At 39.0% G+C, this 24,440-nt stretch overlaps 1 long non-coding RNA gene across 2 annotated transcripts in view; it reads left to right on the top strand.

Annotated features, from left to right (window-relative positions):
• Positions 1 to 24,440, top strand: part of LOC121829174 (uncharacterized) — a 34,535-nt gene that overhangs the window by 4,723 nt on the left and 5,372 nt on the right. The window contains exons 2-4 of one of the 2 annotated variants that reach the window (XR_006071967.2): positions 726 to 851; positions 19,215 to 19,366; positions 20,230 to 20,404. This is a non-coding gene — a long non-coding RNA (uncharacterized LOC121829174). The remainder of the gene's footprint in view (positions 1 to 725; positions 852 to 19,214; positions 19,367 to 20,229; positions 20,405 to 24,440) is intronic. The other variant, XR_006071968.2, reaches the window with a different exon arrangement.

The raw sequence follows: 24,440 nt of genomic DNA, 5'->3' as shown, positions 1-24,440 counted from the left end.
TAAAATCCTACTCACAAACAAGAAAATGATATAATTAGAAAATGGACATTAGATTGGAGCAGAGACAGATGACAAAACCAGTCAAGGCCAAGGCAGTACACAACGATGGTTCTCTGCAGCGCTACCTACTGAGCAGACAGAAACTCACAAGAGGATAGAGACTTCCTGGCACCCAGGAACACAGCTAATACTACAAAACGATAATACAACAGAGTCATAGTGTGGATATGCAAATTTTAAATTATTTCAGACTCGGTGTCTCCTTCCCTTTGCATTTTCTCATTTTAGATATTCTGTTTAAAAAAATGACAAGAACTTGGCAGATAGCATAATAGAGGTTATTACAGAAACCTACAACTGGTCAGATGCCCAGAATAACTGACCTTGACTTGAACAATCCCAACTGATATATCTATAAGGCTGCCTTCATTTTCACAGGACATCCTCCCCAGGTCTTCTCGAATCTTCTCTTTCTGTCCAAATATCCCTGTTTATAAAGAGTCTTAGTCTTTTGACTAAGGTTCATTCTGGTAACCTCCTGCAAAGTTTGTTACAACCCCCCCCCAACCCCACCCCTGCCCCGTCCCAATATCACATCCTCAAGTTCTTTGAAAGTTCAGACTTCAGTGTATCCGTTTGGAAGGATATCATTCATCCAACAACAAATGGAGAAAACCTGTGGACTAAGTTAGAATAGGTAGCCATTTTCTCTTTCTTTTCTCCAGAATGTCACACAGAGAAGCTATCACACTTGGTGACATTTTGTGTGGAGATGCAAACAAACATTACTCCCCTGACTCAAAGTGCCAGAATAGAGTAAGGACGCCACCCAAGTCCAAAGTGGTAAACCTGTGAGTATATTAGGGCTTCTTACAGGAGCATGGGTGACTCAAAGTGAGCTGTGACACCAAAACGCTCACCCCACGTTGGGTGACAGCTCAGAAAAGCTGCATCTCTTGAGTTTCCTGCGTGAATTGCAGGCTGCTCAGGTGGTGGGGTCCCTTCTCCCAGCCCCAGTCACTCCCTGTTGAATTGTGGGGAATGGCCTTGTAAAGCCTGTGCTTCTGCTGCCTGAGGCTTGTCTGCTTGGTTTACTCCCTGGGTCTTATGATCCTTTCTCTTCCTTCCAGGAGAGATGTCTCAATTCAGAGGAAATCACTACACATAAATGCTTACTGGGGAGTAAAGCAAGGGAGGAGGAGACTGCTTCCTCTACTCTTCTGGACACCTCTGGCTTTCCCTTTGGCCATGAACATGAACATGTTTTTTATAATGATTAAAAACATGAACATTTTCTGGTTGGTGTTTCTGTAGTAAAGACCTCAGTTTTGTACTAGAAAAACCACTTCTTTGATTATGAATCTGCTTTGACCATGAAGAATCTTCTTTATTAATGCAATAACTCATCTCAGCATTAATTTTAAATTTGATTTTGCACTTGGCTTGACATTAGCCTCATGTCTTTCAACAGTTACCCAAAAAGTATTCAGGACAATATTAATAGAATTTTTATTTCAACTAAGGAGCAGACCATTAACTTTTTAATAAAATTTCCCCTTGTTTTCAACTAAGTATGTGGTGGCAAAAGGTAATGTGACTTTTGGCAATGTAAACATAAGGCAAATTTACTTGTCTTGGATCCTGGCAAAGCTTTGGTTAGGATCAGTAGTGTGAGGGCACCTTACCCCCTGACTAATTTGGGCAATTTCCAGACTCCAATCAGGCAGGTCTGAAACCTGAGCTCGGGATCATCATCACACAGGAAGCACTGCAGGCCTCCAGAACAATTGATAACTAATGTCCATAATTAACTTTTCACAGGGAACTCCCTGCTCACAGCATAGTCACCCTGAGATTTACAAGACTCAGGGGTGAAAGGCTCTTTCAACAGAGGTTTCTTTCCCACTCTATAAACCGCAGTCAGAGACTCCCTTAGTCAACACAAATAAATAAGAGAAACTTGAGATAAATTCAGAACTGCAAATGAGCATCCTCAGACAATTGTGTCCTCAATTTCCCTGACTCTAGGAAATTTTGATCCTTGTTCTGTATAATGGATAGATTCAGCAGGAAGGGTTTAAATATACTTTCTTTTGGACAGTGTGCACAAAACCACAAACTAAGTCAGAAATGTTTGGTAGGAAATACACTTTACATAACAATATATACTAATGAGAAATTTTCCTCATGATAAACTCCAGGAGTAACTATTTTCACTCCTTGAATTTATGAAAGGGCTTCTATTGTTTGGGTGCTATATAATCAACATTATAGTTAGAACTTTTTCAAAGGGTCCAAACTGCAATGTAGGCCTCTCCTTCTCCACGGGTCTAAACAGAAAAGCAGATGTATTTTTGTACATGCCACATATGTAAATCAATACAACTTCTTGGAGAATAGAGTTGAAGATTCAATTTGAAATAGCACAAAGATATAAATTTTCTCTAGGAATAGCTGTAACCAGTAATTACCTGATTGCTCTGAAGAAATCATAAAACTTTACTGATGGACATAAAAGAAAACTTAAATAAATGAAGAAATATATCATCGCCCTGGATATGTTAGGGAAAATGAATATTCTTTCTAAATCAGTGTATGGTCTTATGTGATACAGTTAAAATGTAGTAAAATATTCTTATACCTTAGCAAAGTAATTTATGAATTTATCAGCACAAATGTGCTAGAGTAGTCAAGGAAAATTATACCGATATTGATACTACCATCAGAGAATTCTTTCATAATGACAAAACAAGAAAGGAGTAAGGTCAATAGTCTGGTGGAAGAAGCCATGGGCAGACAATTGAGCTGAAGCTGGAGTGGACACAGCATCTAAGAAATAACAAGTGTGGTATCGTTGATATAATAATAATAACAATAATAATAATAATAATAAATGCTTATTTCAGGCATTTCAAATAAGTTAAATTCATTTTGTAAGAAAGGTTCAAATAAGACTGGAGAAATGGTTCAGTAGTTAAGGGCTTGCTGCTCTTGCAGAGGACCTGAGTTCAGTTTCTGGCACCCACATCCACCATCTATGCCAGGGAGCTTACAACTGCCTGTAACGCCATTTAGAGGGCATCCAACATCCTCTCCGGCCTTCTCAGGCACTGTACTCATATGCTCAAGCACCTTCTCTCTATCTCTCTCTCTGTCTCTCTGTCTTTCCCTCTTTCCCTCCTTCCCTCCCTCCCTCTCCCCCTCTCTTTCACACACATATTCATCATTAAAAATAAAGTCTAAAAAAAAGAAAAGAGGTTCAAACAGTTTCATGCTAATTTCTATCCAAAAATGATAAAATAGATATGATTTAAATGGATACTGTAAACACCAAAATAAATGTAGCCAATATTTTAGAAGAAATAAAGATGCAATATTATGATTTTCATAAATGCAAAAATAATCCACTAGAGAAAGTCTATACAATTTCTTACATCCCAAATCTAATATTTTCTAATAAAAAAAAACACCATGTAAAATCTGGAGGCCACATGCAACGTTCTGGCTTCCGATGGTTGCTACCGTATGTCATCACTATTCCTCGAAATTCCTCCTTTGAAGACTTTAGAAGCCCAAGAAAACAGAATGCCCTAACCTGAGACTGACAGTGAATACATTACCAGAATTGTGAAGGGCTTTCTGCTGGTTTATTTAACTTACACAGCCACATGGGTGGCAGCTGACCACCCGAAACAAGCTTGTTCTTCACAAAAGAACAGACTTGGTAGCCTAAATGGAGGCAGGCTTCCGCTTGGCATCCATGTGTACCTGTCAACTACTCAGAAACCTTCAACTGACAACAAGCAGGACCCCAGGACCCCAGGCATCACTCTGCACTGGCTCTATCTGCCGTCACTGTCTCCTGTCTCTCAGAGAACTATGGGAGATTCAAGCTCCAGAGCAAAGCCGAGTGGGTGCTATTGTTTAATTGTAAGGAGGTCTCCACTAACCTATGGTAGTGACCATCACAAAGAAGCATCTTTTAAAATGTCTCTATATATCACAGAAACTGAACATTCATGATGTGCTACAGTAAACCAACTTGACAAAGGATTTTATCTTATGAGGTATGACAAAAATGTCCACAAATAATTATAATAGAAAAGTAGCATAGTGCAGTCTAGCATTTAATTTTGAGATAAAATTATGTACTGATTTTAGTTTTCATGTTATCCCTGGCATTTACAGCAAGAACTTCTCATGGGATCATCTTAAAATTGAATTTTAATATTTGAGGTAATTATCAATGTGCATGCACTGGGTGATACTGTAGACATTGTTTCAAGCCCTGACTCTGCTTTTGTTAAGAAATACATTGAAAGAGAGAGTTTGAACTAGGACACTTGCTAGATAAAAATCTGTTGATCTATTTAGACACCTTTGATCTGACTTGAATTCCTCTTAGCTAATTATGGGGCTCATTCTGTGAATCCTCACAAAAGGATAAGAGTTCAGCACCATGATGAAGACAGGCCATTCCCTTGACAGTGAGAAGTTTCGTGTTAAGCTCACACACACACACACACACACACACACACACACACACACACACACACACACACACACCTGCACCCCTCCTCACACTCAATTGCTGTGGCCTTGGCAGCCACTAATATCTTCTATTTCTGATTTTTCCTTTGTTTTTATTTTTGTGAGGATGTTAAGAAATGGGTTTTAATGTGATATTTCCATATATATGTATGTACATATATATAATTGTATGTCCGTGTTGCTCACTCCTTCACTGGCCTTCCCCAAATGCCCTCGCCTCCTTTTTCTGGTCCCCTTCCCCCCCACAAAGAGTTCCTGCATTTGCCTTCCTGACACACTGTTCCACCCCTCTCTCTCGTGTCCCTCCTCTTTCTTCAGAACACTTCCTTCCCCCTCATTGTCCCCTTTTTACTTACCCATCCATTACATAAATAAGTGTAAGCTCTGCACAGGAAAGCATGCCTTTTGCCTTTCTCTGCTTGCTTTATTTCATTTAACACCATGATTCATTGTCCTGCAAATGTTTCATTAGCATTCACAGCTGAATAAAATTCCATTGTGCATGTACTCACTCCATTTTCTTTATATTTTCATCTGTTGACAGACAGTTATCTGGTTCCATGTCTTGGTTAATGGAGATAGGGCAGTAGTAATTACAGATGTGCAGGTTTCTCTGTGGCGTGTTGACTCAAAGTCCTTAGGATGTATACCCAGGGGTATCACAAGGTGCGAGATCTAGTTCTTTGCTTGTTTGTTTGCTTATTGTTTTCATTTTTGTTTTTGAGGAACCTCCACACTAATGTCCATTGTGGCTTCACCAAATTACATTCCCACCAGCAGCATATAAGGGTTCCTCCTTCTACATCCCTACCAGAACTGGTGGTATTTGTGGTCTTCATGAAAGTCATTCTGACTATAGGGAGATAGGATCTCAAAGCCATTCATTAGCTTACTGATCAACTGGATGACATGAGGGTAGGGAGTTTAAGTTTTTAAATTCTTCACAGCGAGACTCTATTTTTTTTATCATTTCAAATAAGCAGAATCACACAGTTATGCAAAATAATTTCAAATAAGCAGAACTACAGTTATGCATGCGACTCACTTCTTTTACCACAGTCTTATTCTATGACACGGATTCCCTGTTCCCTGAAGAACTCTTGGGCTGGTTCTAGGTGCAGATGAACATGTTATCCCACTTTTCACACTGCATTTGGAGATAAATTTCTGTGGTGCAATTGATTCATATGGTGGCAGCATACCTGTTCCATGGGAAACTTTCGACAGATTGATAGCTGAGTTTTCCTGAATCGCCCTCTCCACCCTTCCATTTACGAATGCTTACATTTGCCTTTCTGTCATGCTAGTTAAAAGATGTGGTTTCCCTTTTTACGTCTACAGATCTAATGGATTGCAATTTCCCACAGTGCTCTCATTTTGTGTTTTTACTAATCCTTTGAAGATTTTCCCCTGATTTTTATTAATTTCAGGGGTGCTGCATGTAATTTTTCAAGTTAACTTTCCATACAGTTGGATAGAATACATAGACTCCATTTGGTGATTTTCCACAAAACAAGGAAGAGACAATAACAGACAACATGAGCCAACAGAGCAGAAGAATGGGGACACGGGACTGGTGTGCAGGAGAACAGGTCTGCCTTTTAAGAGTTAGACAATGAGCACATGCTGAATTTAATTACCAAACAAGCACATTGCATGTGCTATGCATGTGTGCTCAGGGCTTTTATAAAAATGATATATTCTATGTCTATTCTCCAGAATATTGTTAGTGTAAGCATCAATAGGCTCCATTTCTGGTCACCTTCCACTGTTAATTTCTCTGCCCATCTGTCATCTCCCCCTATATCAAGCTATCAGCTGCAAAAGATGCACACACACACACACACACACACACACACACACACACACACACACACACTATGTTTATCATCCTGGAGTCTATATTCACAGTTGTTGTATTCCTACTCACAAGACTGTTGTGTTTTAGTTTGAGGTTGTAAATAAAGTCATTGAGTTTGAGTTTGAGTTTGAGTTTTTTTTTTTCTTTTTTCAGTCCTTTGAGAAGAACTTTCTTTGTGTTCCAAGAATGCTTTAAGAATTCAATTAATTCTAAAACACAGTTTGGGGAGTATGGCTGGGTAATTAATAACAACATGTACACAGGCAAGCACTGGACTCTAATTGATTTATTCTGCAATGTGATTTGCAAATGTTAGCTGATCTTAATCCCATTAGGTGCACTTGGTGGTGAACTTCTTGTATTCACAACTTTAACCAGAAGACTTAGTCAGAAGGTGTTAAATGTCAATTAGTTCTAAAGTGAGAGCTTCTACCTGTCTCCCTACAAGCTGAACAAGTTGCTAAAACAAAAAGCCTGTTAACACATATTTTAAAAATCTAAAACAAAGAATTTGAGGTGAGCTGAAATGAGGACTTTTCAGGCTTGCCAATCCAGTGCCATATTAAAGCAAAGCCAAGGAGAGCCCCATGTCCTCAGATTCTGTGAACTAAAGTGACATATATTTTGCTATAGAAAGTACAAAATTTGTGCTTATTTTGTAAGCTTCTGTTGTTATTAACATTTTTGGGGAGGATGAGCTATCCTACATGTTTTATGATCAACATTCCTCCCCTGTTTCTAAATATTACATGACAGTGATATCTTTCCTTTATGTCAATCAAATTTTCATGGGTTGGCAGCTGTCCCAAGTAGGGTAAAGTCACCCCAGCTGAGGACCAGTGTGTGAGCTCTTCAATCTTCTTAAGAACTTATCATCTCATTTGTATCCCGCACTGTGCTGGGCACTGGGGATAGAATGGATGGCCATTTAAATACCAAGGAACTTGGCTTCTGTGGACATGGTCAGATAATCAAAGTCGGAGTGTGTGTAAGTGCACATGGTGTCTATCTCAGCTATGAGACGTGGTTTTCTAGGGAAAAATGCAAATGTTTGATGAGCACTGAAGCAGGAATAATAGTTAGCTGGTTAGGGACCTTTCGAGGTCATGTCAAGGACTATAACTGCCTGGTTTAATGAGAAAAGACTTCTAGTAATAAGAGAAAGGAGAACTGCTTGTGAAAACACAGCACGTCTGAAGTTGAGGCTAGGTGGTTCCGTTCATCTGGGCATGACACTGAAATCCATAGCAAATGAATAACAGAGTAAATGATGGAAGAAAAGCATCAAGCAACATTTAGCAGAAAGAACAACACCTTCCTGAAGTTTGAATCTCGTGATATGTCAGACTCATTACTATTTTAAGGAAATGCATGTGGCAAGCTGTGTTTACAAAGAAAAGATGTTTATGGGCTAGAGAGACGGCTCAGTGGTTAGGAACACTGGATGCTCATTCACATGGGTTCAATTCCTAGCAACCACATGGAAGCTAACAACCATCTGAAACTCAGATCTGGGGAGAGAATGCCCTCTTCTGGACTCTGTGGGCACCATACATGTACTTGGTTTACAAACATACATACAGGTAAAATACCCATGTACCTAAAATCAAAATAAGTAAATCTATATTTAAAAAAAAAGAAGAAGAGGAGGAGGAGGAGAGAAGTTTGCCTAACTTATGGCTCTGAAGGTTCACAGGCTGAGACTGGATAGATCACCCTCATTTGACCTCTGATAGATGCTCAATCGTGGGCTGAATGGGATCAAATCTTCCAGTAGGAGATGAGGAAGCAATGCGGCGCCTAGTCAGGTTCTAACGGTGACCGTTCTTTTAGGAACTCGGAGGATCTTTAATAACTGACTTCAATCACCCTAGAATTCTTCATCAACCATGAACTTTTCCTAAACCCATGCATGGAGACATCAGAGAAACGTCATGGAACTTACCCCATTGCTCAGGCTCTGAAATACCTATGCCTTGGGGTTTCTATTGCTGTGAGGAGACACCACAACCATGGCAATTCTTATAAAGGAAGACATTTAACTGGGGCTAGCTTACAGATTCAGAGGTTTAGTCCATTATTTTCATGGCAGATGGAATGGCAGCATGCAGTCAGACCTGGTGCTGGAGAAGAAGCTGAGAGTTCTACATCTTGATCTGCAGGAAGCAGAAGCAACTGTGTGCCACACTGAGTGTAGCTGGAGAATAGAAGACCTTAAAGCCCAACTCTACAGTGACACACTTTCTTCAAGGCTGCACGTACTCCAATAAAGCTACACCACCTATTAGTGCCACTCCTTTTTTTTTGGGGGGGGACTTTCTTTCAAACCTACCTCCATAAATACTGGATTCCTCCAGTATCCTTTAAGAACTGGAGAGTTGCTATGTGTGGACTATGTTTGTTTACTTGGTTTTGGCACTCCCGGGGGTGTTTAAAGTGAGGTAGGCACACAGGGCACCTCAGATTTTGCTCTCACATGTGGCTAAAGTCAGAGTTGTGTGAAGAGCTGTGAAGACCATCTTTTCCTAGCACCCCATCACCCGTAGGAATGAGACCACAGCTCCTTGGTCCCTCTAGATCCCATGTCACCACAACTGCATTGACTCCATGGTGCAGAAGGCTGGACATGCCTGGGCTGGGAACTCAGCCAGCTCCTGGCTGGCCTGGGTGTAAGAACCAAACTCCCTAGGTTTTTGGTTAGTGCACCTCTGAGATCAGCTGTGATTTTTCTGGGATTTACCAATTCTTGGCTTTGTCCTCTTCCATTTCCCTATTTAAACATGAAAAGGAAACGTCAACCTGGTCTATTCTAGAAAAGGATTTAGTCCCAGACAACAGCTGTTTGGTTCATTGTAGAGTTTGTCTGCTTTTTACAATTCAGGATGATTTCTTATATGATCATTAATAAATATTTACCCTTGTGTCAAAGCTTGTAAGTGTGTGCATTTTAATGTTTTGTGCATTTGTTTGTATGTTTTACACTGGGGATGGAACTCAAGGACTAGTTTGTTAAAAACAAAAACCAAAAAACTCTGCCTCTGAGCTTATAGTCCTCTGTTTTCTTTCTAAGTTTCCCAGGAAAACCTTGAACTTCAATCCCCCTGCATCAGCCTCCGCAGTCTCCCAGCAACTGGGATCACATGCCTGCAGCACCATTCCCAGCATGCACTTTTTTTCTTAGTTTTATTTTGCTGTTTGGGGTTTTCATTGTTGCTGCTGCAACAATGAAAAAAATCTCTATATTTTTGAGAGGATGTCCTTCTAAGTACACCAGACAGGTCTGGAGCTTGTAGCAATCCTCCTGCCTCTACTTTCTGAATTCTGGAATTACAGGCTGTGGACCTTGCTCGGTATAGGGTCTTTTTCACAAAGAGGTGCTAAAATTGTTTTAGAGTCAGGTGTTGTAGGCCAGGTCCTGTTTGTCAGGGCACGGATTTTGGATTAGGGTTTCCCCTATCCATGGCAGATGACCAGGTACCCGAATGGTGTCAGAGAAAGTCAGAAACATCAGTAGAGTTTGCTATGGACCCACAACTTTTCCTTGGCAACCATCAGGAAAATGCTCCTTGAAGGTATTCACCCAATTTTACTGAGTGCAACTGCTTAACATACTTTTTAAGACACTAAGTTATCTCAATGATTGTCTGGTCAATAATTAAACCAACCATGTTAGAGACAAAACCAAAGAATCATTGAGCTATGGAGTCGGATTCAGAAGTCAACAGTATTAACAGTGGGCAGACATTAGGGGAGAAGTAAGGGATTGGGTTCTCAATGGAAAGGTTCACACAATGTACCCTGACAGGTTTCCCAACATCCTTTCTTTTCAGTGACTTGACATGAATAATTCCCATGATGAGTATTTCCTCTTTTATCTATGATTCATAGAATTTTACCTGGATTACATGACATAGGAAGGATAGTTTTTAAATTTAACATAAAACTATGTGGCCCTGGGGGACAGTTGAAATGTGAGCATTTTAAAATCTTTCATTAAATATTTATATGATTTTCTATTATTTGAATCATTTTAATAATCTTGCATTGATATTTTTACCTTTCTCTACATAGTAATTTGAAGGTAGTCATAATTTAGTATGTACTGGATCATTGGATCACCTATTTAAAGACTATTTTGTAAAAAAAAAAAAAAAAAAAGGCATGCTGGCACGTATGTTTCATTACAGAACTTGGAAAGCAGAGTTGGAAATCAGGGATTCAAGGTTCCAAACAGAGACATAGTCAGACTGAAGCCACATTAGGTGACATTCTAAAATTCTGTCTCAGATAAAAATTTTTAAAAAATTGTATTACCCAACTTAGCATGCTCACTCATTTTTTGCATTTCATCACACATGAGCATCTTGTCATTTCTACCCCATCACTGTTTTTTAAACTTTAAATTATGCATTAAAGTTAAGATTTTAACTTTAAATGTGCTTTTTATGGTATCTTTATTATTTGCTTGTTCTTGTTTATTAATTGTTTCTTGGGAAGTGATGTAACTATTTAAGGCCTCATGCCTACAGTGTTAACTATATTTAGTATTTTAATACATATGATTCTCATTTCACAGTTGTTTATCATTATATTACTAATTTAGTCTTGAATCCAAAGATTTTTTTTTTGAGAATTGCTTTATGGTTAGATTTTTATTTTATTTGAGAACAGGATCTCATGTAGCTCAGGCTAGCCTAGAACTTGTTGTGTAGTCTAGGGTGGCCTCGAACTTCTGCCTCCATCTCCCAAATGCTGCAAACACAGGCTTATTCTAGAATACCCAGTTTATATGGTGCTGGGGTTCAGACTCAGGACCACATACACAATGGGCAGGCACTCTATCATCTGAGCTATATGCCACCCCAATGGTGGGATGTTTTATTCATGTATTTATTCTTGACTTGAGCTATACTTTGTGTGACTTGTCATCTATAAAATACTTAAGTTTGTGGATTTATTAAAGTTTCTTCTGAGTTTAAAATATTAAAGTTTAAAATACTCCCTGGTTCTTGCAAAGGATAAGGAAAGAAAATCTGTATTATTTTCATATAGCATTACATAGTAATATATATTTTCATATATATTACATCTTGCCAAATTACTTATGGATTCACATATTAGTTCATCTTCCAGAGCTTTTGAAGACTCCTTCTCCCTCCTTCTTATTCAATGATATTTCTCCATTGACGTCCACCTTTTACGACAAATTTCTGAGTACTTTGTAACTCTTGAATTCATCCTCATATATCTCATTTTCCTCTCATTTTGCTTCAGCTTCTGTCTTTTAGCTTCTTAAGTTTATATTCTTGTGTTCCCTCTATTCTACCGATGTCAAGATTTTTAACAATTAACCAGAATTTCATGTTCATTTCCATTTTAAGAATCTTGATTTTCATCTCATGTAATATATATGTATCCTTGATAGACATTAAAATATACATCAGAATTTCTGTATAATTTTCCCCTGTGGTGGTTTGAATGGGATGCTCCCATAGGCTCATGTATTTGCATGCTCATTCCCCAGTTGACAAACTGTTTGGAAGGATTAGGAGGTGTTTTAGAGGAGGTGTGTAACTGAGGGTGGCCTTTGAGGTTTCAAAAGCCTACTCCAAGCCCAGACTCTCCCCAGCCCTCTCTTTCTCTCTTTCTTTTGTTCTCTTCCTGCTGCCCTCAGATCAGGATGTAAGACTCTCAGCTACTGCTCCAGCACCATGCCTGTGTGCTTCCCACCATGATGATAACAGACTAACCATCTGAAACTGTAAGAAAGACCCTAATTAAATGTTGGGGGCTTTTATAAGAGTTGCCTTCATCGTAATTTCTCTTCACAGCAACAGAACAGTAACTAACCACATCTCAGCAGCTAGATCTCAAGCTGTCTTTCCTTCCTTCCTTCCTTCCTTCCTTCCTTCCTTTCTTTCTTTCTTTCTTTCTTTCTTTCTTTCTTTCTTTCTTTCTTTCTCTCTTCCTTCCTTCCTTCTTTTCTTTCTTTCCTTCCTTCTTTCCTTCCTTCCTTGCTTTCTAAAAGAGGGGATGAAAACTCAAACAGTTGGATCAAAAAATTATAGAAAAAAGTGATTAGGATAAAATAAATACTTGGAAAGGTATTTATAAAGAATTTTGCCATTTTACAGACCTACCCTTAAACCAGAGTTATTAAAAATGGGTGGCTCATGAGTCAACTCATAGAACGATGGTATAGTAGAAAACAAAGACATACACTACTGGTAGGAATGTAAATTAGTCCAGCCACCATAGAAATCAGTATAAAGTCTCCTAAGAAGGAAAGAAAGAAAGAAGGAAAGAAAGAAAGAAAGAAAGAAAGAAAGAAAGAAAGAAAGAAAGAAAGAAAGAAAGAAAGAAAGGAAACCCGAAAATTAGAGCTACACCCTGATCCTGCTGTACTGACAGGAAGACACACCCAAAGAATTCTGGGTCAGTATGCCCAAGAGATACTTGCACACCCATGATTCTTGCTGTGCCACCTGCAGCTGCTAAGTTCCAGCAACAGCCTAGTTGTCCATCTAAGCGACGGTTGGATAAGGAACACAATGGAGTTTAATCAGCTGATAGGAAAAATGAAGTGGGCTGTTTGCTAGGAAATAGATACAGCCAGAGGTTAGCATATTAAGATAAATAACACACACCACACAAAAAGGAGGCAAATGTCATGTTTCTCTCTAATTTGTGGATTGTAAATTATATATATATTACCCTGTGTGTGTATGTGTGTGTGTGTGTGTGTGTGTGTGTGTGTGTGTGTGTGTGTGTGTGAATGCATGATAAAAGTACAGAAAAAAATTGGTGGGAAGGGGTGAAAGTATGGTGTCAAAATGGAGAATATGGGGAATGAATAATGTATTAAATGCTTCACAGAAATCGTATTTATGGAGCCCTGCAGTATACACAATGAATATACAGCAATTTAAAATATGTGACAAGGCTGCACCAGGAAGAAGCCTCAGATACAGCAATGTGGGGTTACTTAGAAGGCAGCTGTCTCATCCTTACAGGATGAGTGAGGCAGGTCTGAGGACTAATGATCCTGAGGAGCCAGCCATACAAAAACCCCTTCGTTTCCATCAGTTTCCTCTAGGAGTCATGAACTGAATGCGTGCAGATCACACAAATACCTCTCATGCTTCAGGCAGACGGATGGACAAAAAAATTAAAAAGAAAGGAGGGATTTTAAAACACGAAAAAAAAAATCTATGGAAATCAGCCCTGCATATGACATTGATTTTGGAATTTCATTAATATGAAATGCAAAATATTTATGATAAAGAATGTTAAGAATCCTGACAGAAAAGTAGGCAACGTGCAGGAAGATACAGCAATACAAGCGGAGATGTGGGACCCCTGATGTGAAGCGAAAAGGAAGCTTTGGGAGTCAGAGAAGTGAGTCATGGTGTTGACAAGTTCATTACTGGGCTCCGTGTTAGGAACTTCCTCAGTGGCAAAACACAGGTGACACGAAAACTAAACAAACAAGCAAATGGTGGCTGCAGCCACATGGCCACAATCTGGGCAAACAAATTCCAAAGTAATGAGACATAAGAATGTTGGCGATACCAGGAAGGGCAAAAAGACATAAAATGAGTATTTGAAGCAGTAATGATAAAGCTTTGTTCTCGCGTTAACTCCAGACACTGGACCACATTCCTTTGAGCTCCCAGATAACTGCACCAAGGCTTAATTCAGCCAAACTTCAGAAATATAAAGAGAATTCTAAAACAGAAGTCAGAGGGGAAAAATCATCTTTCTGTGAAAAGAACAAGAACACAGACCCATAGGGCTTCTGATAGTACCTGTACCAAAAAAAGAAGAGGATAACATAAAATATTCAAAGATTTGAGTGAGGTGTGGAGACAGGGTCTAGTTTAGAATGCTGGGTCTGGGAGAATTGCTCCTAAATCCTGAAATACTCTCTCAACACAAAAGCATTGTGGTAATTTTTAGTCAGCAGATCTGCCTTGCCAGGAGTGTTAAAGGAGTTTCTTCAGGGAAAAGGAAAAGTATGTAGGTCAAAAGCCTAGATCTGCAAAAGGAATAAGTAAAGGCAAAAATAAAATAACTTTTCTTATAACTGATAGAATTTTTTATTGAAATTAATGATAATAATTAATCAGGTGCTAATAACTATGGACAGATTAAGTAAATAGCAAATGTCTCAAACTATAGGATAGACACTCAGAATCTTCTCTTAAGAGGTAGCAACACTGTTTCTGAAAGAGAGAAGACTTAAGTCAAATGTAAATATATGTTCTGAGCTATAAGGAAACCACTAACTTTTTAAAAAAGCATAATTGGTTTACTCACAAAAAATGAAAAGGAATTCATATAAAATATTCAATCAGAGAAAGCAGCATAGAAAAAGATAATTAAAAACAATGAATGGTGGCCGGGCGGTGGTGGTTCATGCCTTTAATCCCAGCACTTAGGAGATAGAGCCAGACGGATCTCTGTGAGTTCGAGGCCAGCCTGGTCTACAGAGTAAGATCCAGGACACACACCAAAACTACACAGAGAAACCTTGTGTCGGAAATCAAAAAAACAAAACAACAACAACAAAAAAATGAATGGAGCAGGGTGATGATGAAGCATATCTTTAATCCCAGCACTCAGGAGGCAGAGGCAGGTGGATCTCTGAATTCGAGGCCAGCCTGGTCTACAAAGTGAGTTCCAGGACAATAAAGGACACTCAGAGAAACCCTGTCTTGAAAAAAATACAAAAGGAAAAAGAAAAAAAAAAGGAAGGGAGTAACTCACTGAAAAAGTTTGTAAACATGGCAGATACCAATCTAATGTCGCTCCCCTGTGACATTTGCTATTTATTTCATTTATCTATAAGCTGTAATTGCGCAATTAATTGCTATTATCTCTTGGAATAATGAACCATCTATTTGCCTATAAATAAACACTTTCAATATGAACACCCTAACTATTCCTATTAAAGACTTTAAGAGTGAATGGATAAATAAGACCCCACAATAATCGGTCTATTAAAAATCCACTTTAAGAACAAAGATTAAATATAGATTAAAAGTAAATAGCTGAAGAAAGGAAAAGATATACAGGCATGAACCAAAAGGAACCTTCAGTTGCTATATTGATTTTGGACAATAAAGGGTTCAGAGCATGAGAAATCATAAGGGATAAAAGGGAATTACATAGCAATAAAAGGAATCAATTATTCAAGACATAATAGCCTTTAATGTTTATGAACTTAAGAAATATTGTGATATCTAAGGAATGGAGTAGTGAGCTGCAAGAACCAATAGATGAACCCACTATTGGTGCTGGAGATGGCAATAATGCCCACTTTACCCCATCAGCAATACAATGGGCCGCCAGAGCAGCAGCAGAGGCAAGTTGAATGGATCAGTCATTCATGGTCTATAGAATACTGCAGCCAACATTACTGTGCTAAAGCAATTCAGAACTTACCCCAAAATGTACCATACCCAGGACCAAAAAACTCACACACTCCCCTCAAATTTAAAAGAATAAAAATCATATTAAATATGACTTAGACTCTATTGTGTAAGACCTCTAAATTAGTATGGAAATCATAAAGCACTGGGGAAATTTAACCAAAGCATGCATGGTTCAAAGAGGAGGACTCTTGGAGGAATTTTGTTTTGAAAAACTAGAACAAATAAAAAATGTAATGTGCCAAAATGTGTATCTTGCAACAAAAGCAGCATTTCGAGGGAAATGCACAGCATGAAAGGCATGCATGAGAAGACAGAATATGTCAACCTCTGACTTTCCATCCTGGATGGTAAAGAAAGAGCAGGGCTAGAAACCTGAAGCAAGTAGGAGAAAGGTCAGTCAGAAATCCATGCAAGAGAAAACCAAGGAAGCCACAAATTAGTTCTTTGGAAAGATAAGTAAAATTGATAGATCTAATTATGCTAGCACAGGAAGAGGTAGAAATGACACAGTTTAATAATCTTAGAAAAGAAATAAGGGTGCCTTGTAGAGATGTTTCAGCAGGAAAGAGCACCTGTTGCTCTTTCAGAGAAGTGGAGTTTGGTTCTCAGCACCCATGTTGGGAAGTTCACAAGGGCCTATAACTCCAGCTCCAGGGGATCAAATGTCCCTTTTGGCAACTACAAGTATCTGAACTTATATAGACACACATAAATAAAAATAAAATAAATACCCTTAAAATTAAGATAAAGAATTTCCCCATTGACCCTATGATAATTTTATGTTGTAAATATGATAATCTGTGTGAAATAAGCTGTTTTATAAAGGACACAGAAATATAGATAATCTTAACTGGCCTGGGATCTCTTAAAAATTCAAGCCAACACTGACTAACTTTACAAAAGAGAAAGTGCCAGGCTCAAAAACTCATTGGTGAACTTTATCAAAAAAGAAATAACACCATCCTTCTAGAAGCACTTCCCTGTTACTGTATGTTTAAAGCCACACTAAGCTTTTAAAACTAAAGGAAAAGAGAAAGAGATCCAGGCAAGGAGAGAGAGACAGAGACAGAGACAAAGACAGATAGAGAGACAGAGAGAGCAGAGAGGCAGACAGGCAGATGTTTCACATTCAGCCTGCTTTGATGTACTGACATCTCCCATTCTTTCACATTGTCTGCAAAACTTGACAGGGTTTTGAGCATATTTATTCATCTAAGGTAAGGGACACAGGCTGACTGAATAAGTTCACAGAAGGAAGGTTCTGGGGTTTCTGCAATTGCATCCTTCAGGCAAAGCAACCTCTTGAGAGAGTTGAAACAGTCTTGATTGCCACAGAATTACCTATGGATTTTTTAATGTATATGTGTAGCAGGAATCTTAAAAGTTCTTATTAATAAAATCAAACCCGAGGCCAGTTATTGGGGTCAATGCTGGTAGATCAGAGAGACAGAACAAGCCACAACTATCTCACCTCACCGGATCCTCATCTGGTCCTGTTTCCTCAGACTGGAAGCTTCTGTGTCCTCATCCAGAATGAATCTCAGCTGAACTGTGCTGCTCGAAAGCCTGAAGCTTAACCAGCCACATGCTTAACCAGCCAAATGCTTCTAGTTTCTGGTCCTCATGCCTTATATATCTTTTTGCTTTCTACCACCACTCCCTGGGATTAAAGGCTGGCTTTCTGGGATTAAAGGCGTGTGTCACCATGCTTGGCTATTTCCAGTGTGGCCTTGAACTCACAGAGATCCAGAAGGATTTCTATCTCTGGAATGCTAGGATTAAAGGTGTGAGTGCCACCATTTTCTAGCCTTTGTATCTAGTGGCTGTCTGTTCTCTGACCCCAGATAAATTTATTAGAGTACACAACATTTTGGGGAACACAATACTACCACATATATGTGCATGGTACTCATGAGTGATCACATGCATGTTCATATCTACATGGACCCGTGTGCGTACAGGTGTGCATGCCCTGGTGTGTGTGTGTGTGTGTGTGTGTGTGTGTGTGTGTGTAGGCCTGAAGTTGATATCTCATGTCTTCCTAGATTGCCTTCCACGTTATATACTGAGACAGGGTCTCTCACTGAACCTGGAGCCTTGAACTGTCCAGCTTGACTCAGGGTTCCCCTGTCTTTCCCCTCTGCATGCATAGAATACCCATGACCACAAAGCCTCCCCAGTTCTGGGTATCTGAACTCTGGTCCTCATGTTCTGCACCATTTTAATCCACCAAGCCATCTCCCCAGTACCTGCTGCTATATAGCAGACACCACTCAGTATCTGCTAGCCTCATAAGTCCTTTTCCGCTTCCTACTGCAGCTGGTCTTACCAAAGAAAACACACTAACAGACCTATTACATAATTAATTATTAATAATGTATTAAGCTCATATATTACACGTGCAGTATGTAACATGCTATATGTCCTGTTCATGAAAACATATGCATGCATGTATGTAAACATATATGTAACATGTACCTGTTTTCTAATATAGAACGCAGAGAGGAAATCTACTAGTGTTTCAAACTACATAAGTAAATTCTCTAAAACATCTGAAATTCCAGGATCATTCTCAGTTCAGAATCAGGGCCTCACCTGACTTCCTAAGCAGGCTTGGATTATTGATCCATTTGTGACTGGTTAGTAACTCAGGGGCTGCCTAACAGATTCTTGAACAAAACCTCCTTTGATGAGGCTCTGTTGTCATTGAATGAGTATTCCTGGAGCTCAGTCCTTTTATCACTAACAACCCATGGTCCTTTGCACATCCATTATGGACTCATTACTTTCTCAGGATTCTTTTTGGGCTTTGTCTTGTGAAGTAACTCTAAGGCACATCATTTCCCAGAGTCCCTTTCTTTTCCTTGTAGATCGTGGGTTCTCTGATGTTTCTTCCTAAGACCCATCTCCTAATATCCTTCCTGGTATCTTGTGATGTTGGCTTTTTTCCTCCAACACCTGGATTTGAAGTATAAGTAGTGAGACTGTATAATATACTCTTAAACCCTGGAGGAAATGACCATGCATGCTGAATTTTACAAGGATTTGCAAACAGAGTAATAGTCACCTAAAATGGCCAATCTTTTTACTCATTCAGAAGATTCTGTCACTATGGGCAGGGCAGGAGTGCAAGCAGTGTGCTCAGACTTCCTAATGGCACCTCAAGCAGCTCTCTGAACTTCTTTAAGACTCAGTTTCCCCATTAGTAACGTAGAACCGATAACAGAATCAATCACAGAAGACTGTAAGCAAGAAGTGTCCAAAAATATACTCGAGGCCAGGGAGCCAGTGTAAAGAATAAGTAAGTAAATATATGGTCACCATACTGTTATACATTACCACTGTTACTGTTGGTCTTTTGGCAGATCCCTCTATGAGTAAAGATTTCTGGATTCAGAAAGAATGTGTGAAGCGTCTTCGATTCAAATGTCCATCACGTCTTTACATACAAATGGTTGAGCAGATCCCTTCTTCCTGGTGTCCTGCTTCATTCTAAAGACAGCATGATTGGCTAATGGTGAGTCCAGTGCAACAGTGGTTATCTATTGTGCTCCGGCCACCCTGCTGTAAATGCATATAGAAGAAGTCAAATCATAAATGGGCATGTGTTCAGCCCTGTCCTGCCCTAAAGCTTGGTATGGAAAAGGATTCAGTGGTGACAGTCACTCTTGTGCTGGACGCTGACCCATTATGCCTACTATAAACACCAGAGGAAAAATTTCTCAGAATTTTCAGAAAGATTTATTAATTCTTTTTTACTTGTATGTTTGCCAACAATGTGTGTGTATGTGGTGCTCATGAATGCCAGAAGGGGGCATCAGATTCCCTTGAACTAAACTTACAGATGGTTGTGAGCCACTATGTAAGTGTTGGGGACTGAACCCAGGTCCTCTGCAAGAGCAGCCTATGCTCTTAACCACTGAGCTATCTCTCTAGTCCTGAGTTCTAAGATTTTTAAAAGTCTGTTTGCCATGCATTTCCTGACTGACCACATACATGGTTTCAAAGAATAAAGAAAGTGAAGAATAATTGTGTAATTTCCTATTAGTGCTTCACATAACTTGTCATCCCATGAAGTTTAAAGAAAACAGAATGAGTAGCCCGAACCCCAGATGTTGACATTTCCCCCTGCATCTTGGCGCCCCATTATCTCAGCTGGTCTAGACACATCTCAGCAATTAGCATAGTTGTGCAGGCAGCTCTCAAGCCACTTAAACTGACACTTTGAAATATTAGCATGGAATTACTGCAGGTGCAGTCATCTGGCAGAGGCCCAGCAGCAAGTTTGCATGAGCCCAGAATTTTAAAAAGTTTTCTGCACTAGCCCTTATGTTATTAAGCTGTTACAATTAGAGGTAAAAATCCTGTTTTCTTTGGCAGCGTCCTCCTTCATCTATAAAGCACCATCAGTTTCCTTTGGAAAACGAAGCATCATTTGGTAGGATTCTGCAGTGGATGCCATCATTGCAAATTGGGTGCAAGCCCAGCAAGAGCTGCATGACAGGTTGACACAGGAGACGACAACGCTTCTGTGCCCACCAGACAGCCTGCCCAGGTATCTCACAGCTCTGAACACTTCAGATGCCTCTGGTCTCTACCACACAGCCTCGTATCCAACTCCCAATTACTACATTTTTTTTTCTCTAGAACTTTTGCTCACATTAGTCTTATTTTCCTTATTAGATTCTGTTCACCCCATATAAAATGGAGCACTATGTAAAGCTATTACTGAAGAAGAAATGAAAGCTGTGGATACCCACAATCATAAAACCCTCTTAATGCAATTGATGTAAAGAGTTTATCATAAACATTCTTAGATGTAATGGGGGATTATGGTAACAAGGCCAAAAGGTACCCTTTATCAATGCTAAAATGCAGATATTAAGAATAGTGGTTTGAAATAATATTTTATTTCTTCTTTGAAAACTTCATGTGTACAATGTATTTCAATCATATCTACCCGACTTTCTGTCTTAAACTTGCCACTGCCTTAAATTTGCCAAAGACTCCCCCACAACACCTCTCTCCCAAATTCATGTCTCCACATTTTATTTATTTATTTATTTATTTATTTATTTATTTATTTATTTATTTATTTATTTTATATCCCAGCTGCAGTTTCCCTTCCCTCCCCTCCTCTCAGTCCCTCTCCTCACCCCCCATTCCTCTGTTCCCACCTCTCAATCCACACCTCCTCTGTTTCTGTTCAGGAAAGGGCAGGTCTCCCATGAATGTCAAGAAAACATGGCATATCAAGTTGCAGTAAGACTAAGCACCTCCCATATGTATTAATTAATTGTCTCATATTGGGCAAGGCAACCCAGTATGAGGAGTAGGGTCCCAAAAGTCAGTAAAAGAGTCGGAGACAGCCCTGTCCCCACTGTTAGGAGTCCCACAAGAAGATCAAGCCACACAACTATAACCTATTTACAGAGTGCCAAGGTCAACCCATGCAGACTCCCTGGTTGTTGGTTCAGTCTCTGTGAGCCCCTGTGAGCCCTGGTTAGTTGATTTGTGGGTTTTCTTGCAGGGTCCTTGATCCCTCTGGCTCCTACAATCCTTCCTCCCCCTCTTCTGCAGGATTTCCCAAGCTCCAGGCTTTGCCTAATGTTTTCTATAATCCACTCAGTCTAACTGGTGTTTACCTCATGTGCTTGAGTGTGGGATCATCCATCAGAACATGAACAACCTACCGGTGGCCACACCCCCAAGAAGAAGGATTCTTTTTCAGGCATCCATTAGCTGCTCTTAGATCCTCAGCTAGGGGTGGGGCCTTGGGATACCCTCTTACATCCATGTTGGGATTTTCTCTAGCTTGATCTTGCATAGCTACCCATTAGTGTGAGTTCATGCATGCAGTATCCATACCAAGCCCAGGAGACAGCAGTTCACAGCACTCTTCCCTATCCTCTGGTGTTTACATTTTTTCTGCTTCTTGTTCAGGGTGTTCTTTGAGCCTTGCGGGACTTGGTATAGATGCCACATTTAGGGCCGAACACTCAATCACTAAAATTATAAAATATAATTTTCACTCTCTTAAAGGAGCTTAAGTAGAGGTACCTTCCAGGGGTGGGGCAATGATACCCCAGAGACATAACTAATATTAAACACACTACTGATTTTTATGTGTTAATTTTGTATCCTGCCACTTTGCTGGAAGTGTTTATTACCTTTAAGAGTTTTATAATTCAGAGTTATTATTAAAAATGTGCATTAATTCCTGTCATTTTACTGAATTTTATAGTCTTTCTAACCATGGAAAATTCAATTACAATAAATAGTTTGGGGTTGGCAGTTGTGGTACTTCTGAACATGAAATATATCTTTCCAGGCTTTTCAGTTTGTAAAGCTTTCTGTTGTAATTAGCTATTACTCTGATGGTCCTGCCTTTACAAGTGACTCCACCTCCTCTCTTAGAGCTTTCTATACCCTTTCTTTATATACTCTTGCCTTTAGTGTTTTAACAAAAATATGTCATGTGAAGTGTCTTTTCTGCTCTGGGCTATTTAATATTCTCTACTGCTATTACATGTGGCCCACCATCTCTTTCTCTAGGTTTGGGAAATTTCCTTTTATGGTTATATCGAAAGTATTTCCTATGCTTTTAGTTTGGTATTCTTCTATGCCCATAATTCAAGGATTTGGTTTTTTCATTGTGTACAAAGCTCTCCTATGTTCTGTTTGCATATATTTTAAATTTATCATTGACCTTTACTGAATGATCCTATTCTTTACCATGTCTTCCAGCTTTGGTTCTGTTTCCTGTATGATCCATTCTTTTGGCAAAGTTTTCTACTGAGCTTTTTATTTGACTAATTGAGTTAACACCATCCTTTCAAGTTGGCTTTCCTTCAGCAATTATATTTCTTTGTTGAATTCTACTTTCATATGTTAGGTTGATTTCCTTACTTCATTCAGCTCTGTTCTTGTTCTCTCGGCATCCATTCCTGTCATCTTTGAGTTATTTGAACATAGTTATAATTACAGAGTTATAATTACTCTTTTGAATTTTTTATCCAAGAGCTCTAGTGACATATTTGGTTAGTGTAGACTTATATAAATTTCTTGTCTGGGAGTTCTTCCAAATCCTTCTCATGGAGGTTACTTACTACAACATTAGTAATTTTTGAAGCAGGCATGTTGTCTTTTTGTGTGTGTGTTTTGTTTATTCCTATGCTGGTTTTTGTGCATTTGGAGTTGGTTGGTGGTTGATTCTTAAAAAAAAAAAAAAAAAAAAAAAAACACCTCATGTCACCTTTCTTTTCTCAGTGGCAGCATGTGCCATGTTCAGGGGTGGACTATGTTTGAAGTGTCATCTTCTGCTGTCAGACTGGTATTCAGTGCTGTGGGCTCCTCTGAGAGTTTGCTAATATCTTCAGTAACAGTAAATATCCAAAGGTAACTATCAACACATCCCTGGAAGATCCCTAAGCACACCACTATCTAGGGCAGTCCTGACTTTGGTTAGCTCTGACCTGACTTCTGATTCAATATCCATCCATTCATGTTGTGGGATGCCACACACCTTAGCATCTTACCCTGGGTCTGCTCTGATTCTCTTCCTGAGTCCATAGCTTCCACCAAGTGTATTAGACCTGTGTACCTGTGTATACCTTACCCTGGGTCAGTTATGGGTTCCTCTAATATTATTTTATGGTCCATTAAAGATAGTATGTATATATACTCAAATATGCATATATAACACAATCATTTTTCAGCATTTCTCTAATGTTTGAAGGAAACAAGAACAGCAACCAGCCTATGCAGCTTGAATGTTCTCACAATTCACAGAGATGAATCTGGTAGAGTGGTTGCTTATAATGGGTTCCTGTCTGGTATAGAGTTTATTCCAGTTTGGCTTGCTGTTAAATCTATCTTGGGTTAATTTGTGTTAATAGATTTTCTACCTATTTGCACAGATCAAACACAACCATTTTGTTGAATGCTCAGAGCCTAGAATATAGTAGTTCAGCATGTGTCTTAAATTTGAATCTATATGTATCTGTTTTGCAATACTTACATATACCCTATCACACTTCTTTCCTCCAGAGAACAACATCTCTGTCATTCTCATACTCTTGGGCCATATACCTACTTTATTATTATTAGATTTCATAATGTCCTTTTTGTATTTTGCCTTGATTATTGATTCCTTTGTGGGGCTCAGAATGGAACCAAAGGTCTTACATGTAAATAAGTGTTCAATCACTGAGTACAAACTCCCTTTTAAGTTAAAATTCAAGATGAAAATAAGATGCCATGTATACAGTGTGAACCATTTTGACTTAGTCCACATGTAGAATGAAATATTTGAGTCTCCTATTTACTGCAGATCCACTGAGCTGGATTGGTACAGCTTATTTAAAACTTGATGGACCAACCTTCAATCTATGAGAACACGATAGCTTTTGAAACGAATGTAAACAATCACTGCAAAACCTATACAAAGAGGTGTACTTTAAAAAAAGAGACAAATAAAAATGGAAAACTAAAACATGCTCAAGTAAGATCCAAAGAAAATAAAATTGAAGAATAAGGAAGAACAAACTCAATGCAAATAATCATATGGCAGACATAGACCCTAAAATATA

This window comes from Peromyscus maniculatus, chromosome 4, assembly GCF_049852395.1.
Source record: "Peromyscus maniculatus bairdii isolate BWxNUB_F1_BW_parent chromosome 4, HU_Pman_BW_mat_3.1, whole genome shotgun sequence".
NCBI classification, from domain to species: domain Eukaryota; kingdom Metazoa; phylum Chordata; class Mammalia; order Rodentia; family Cricetidae; genus Peromyscus; species Peromyscus maniculatus.
Note: the sequence above shows the minus strand (reverse complement) of the source record. Positions and strands in the feature narration are given on the sequence as shown.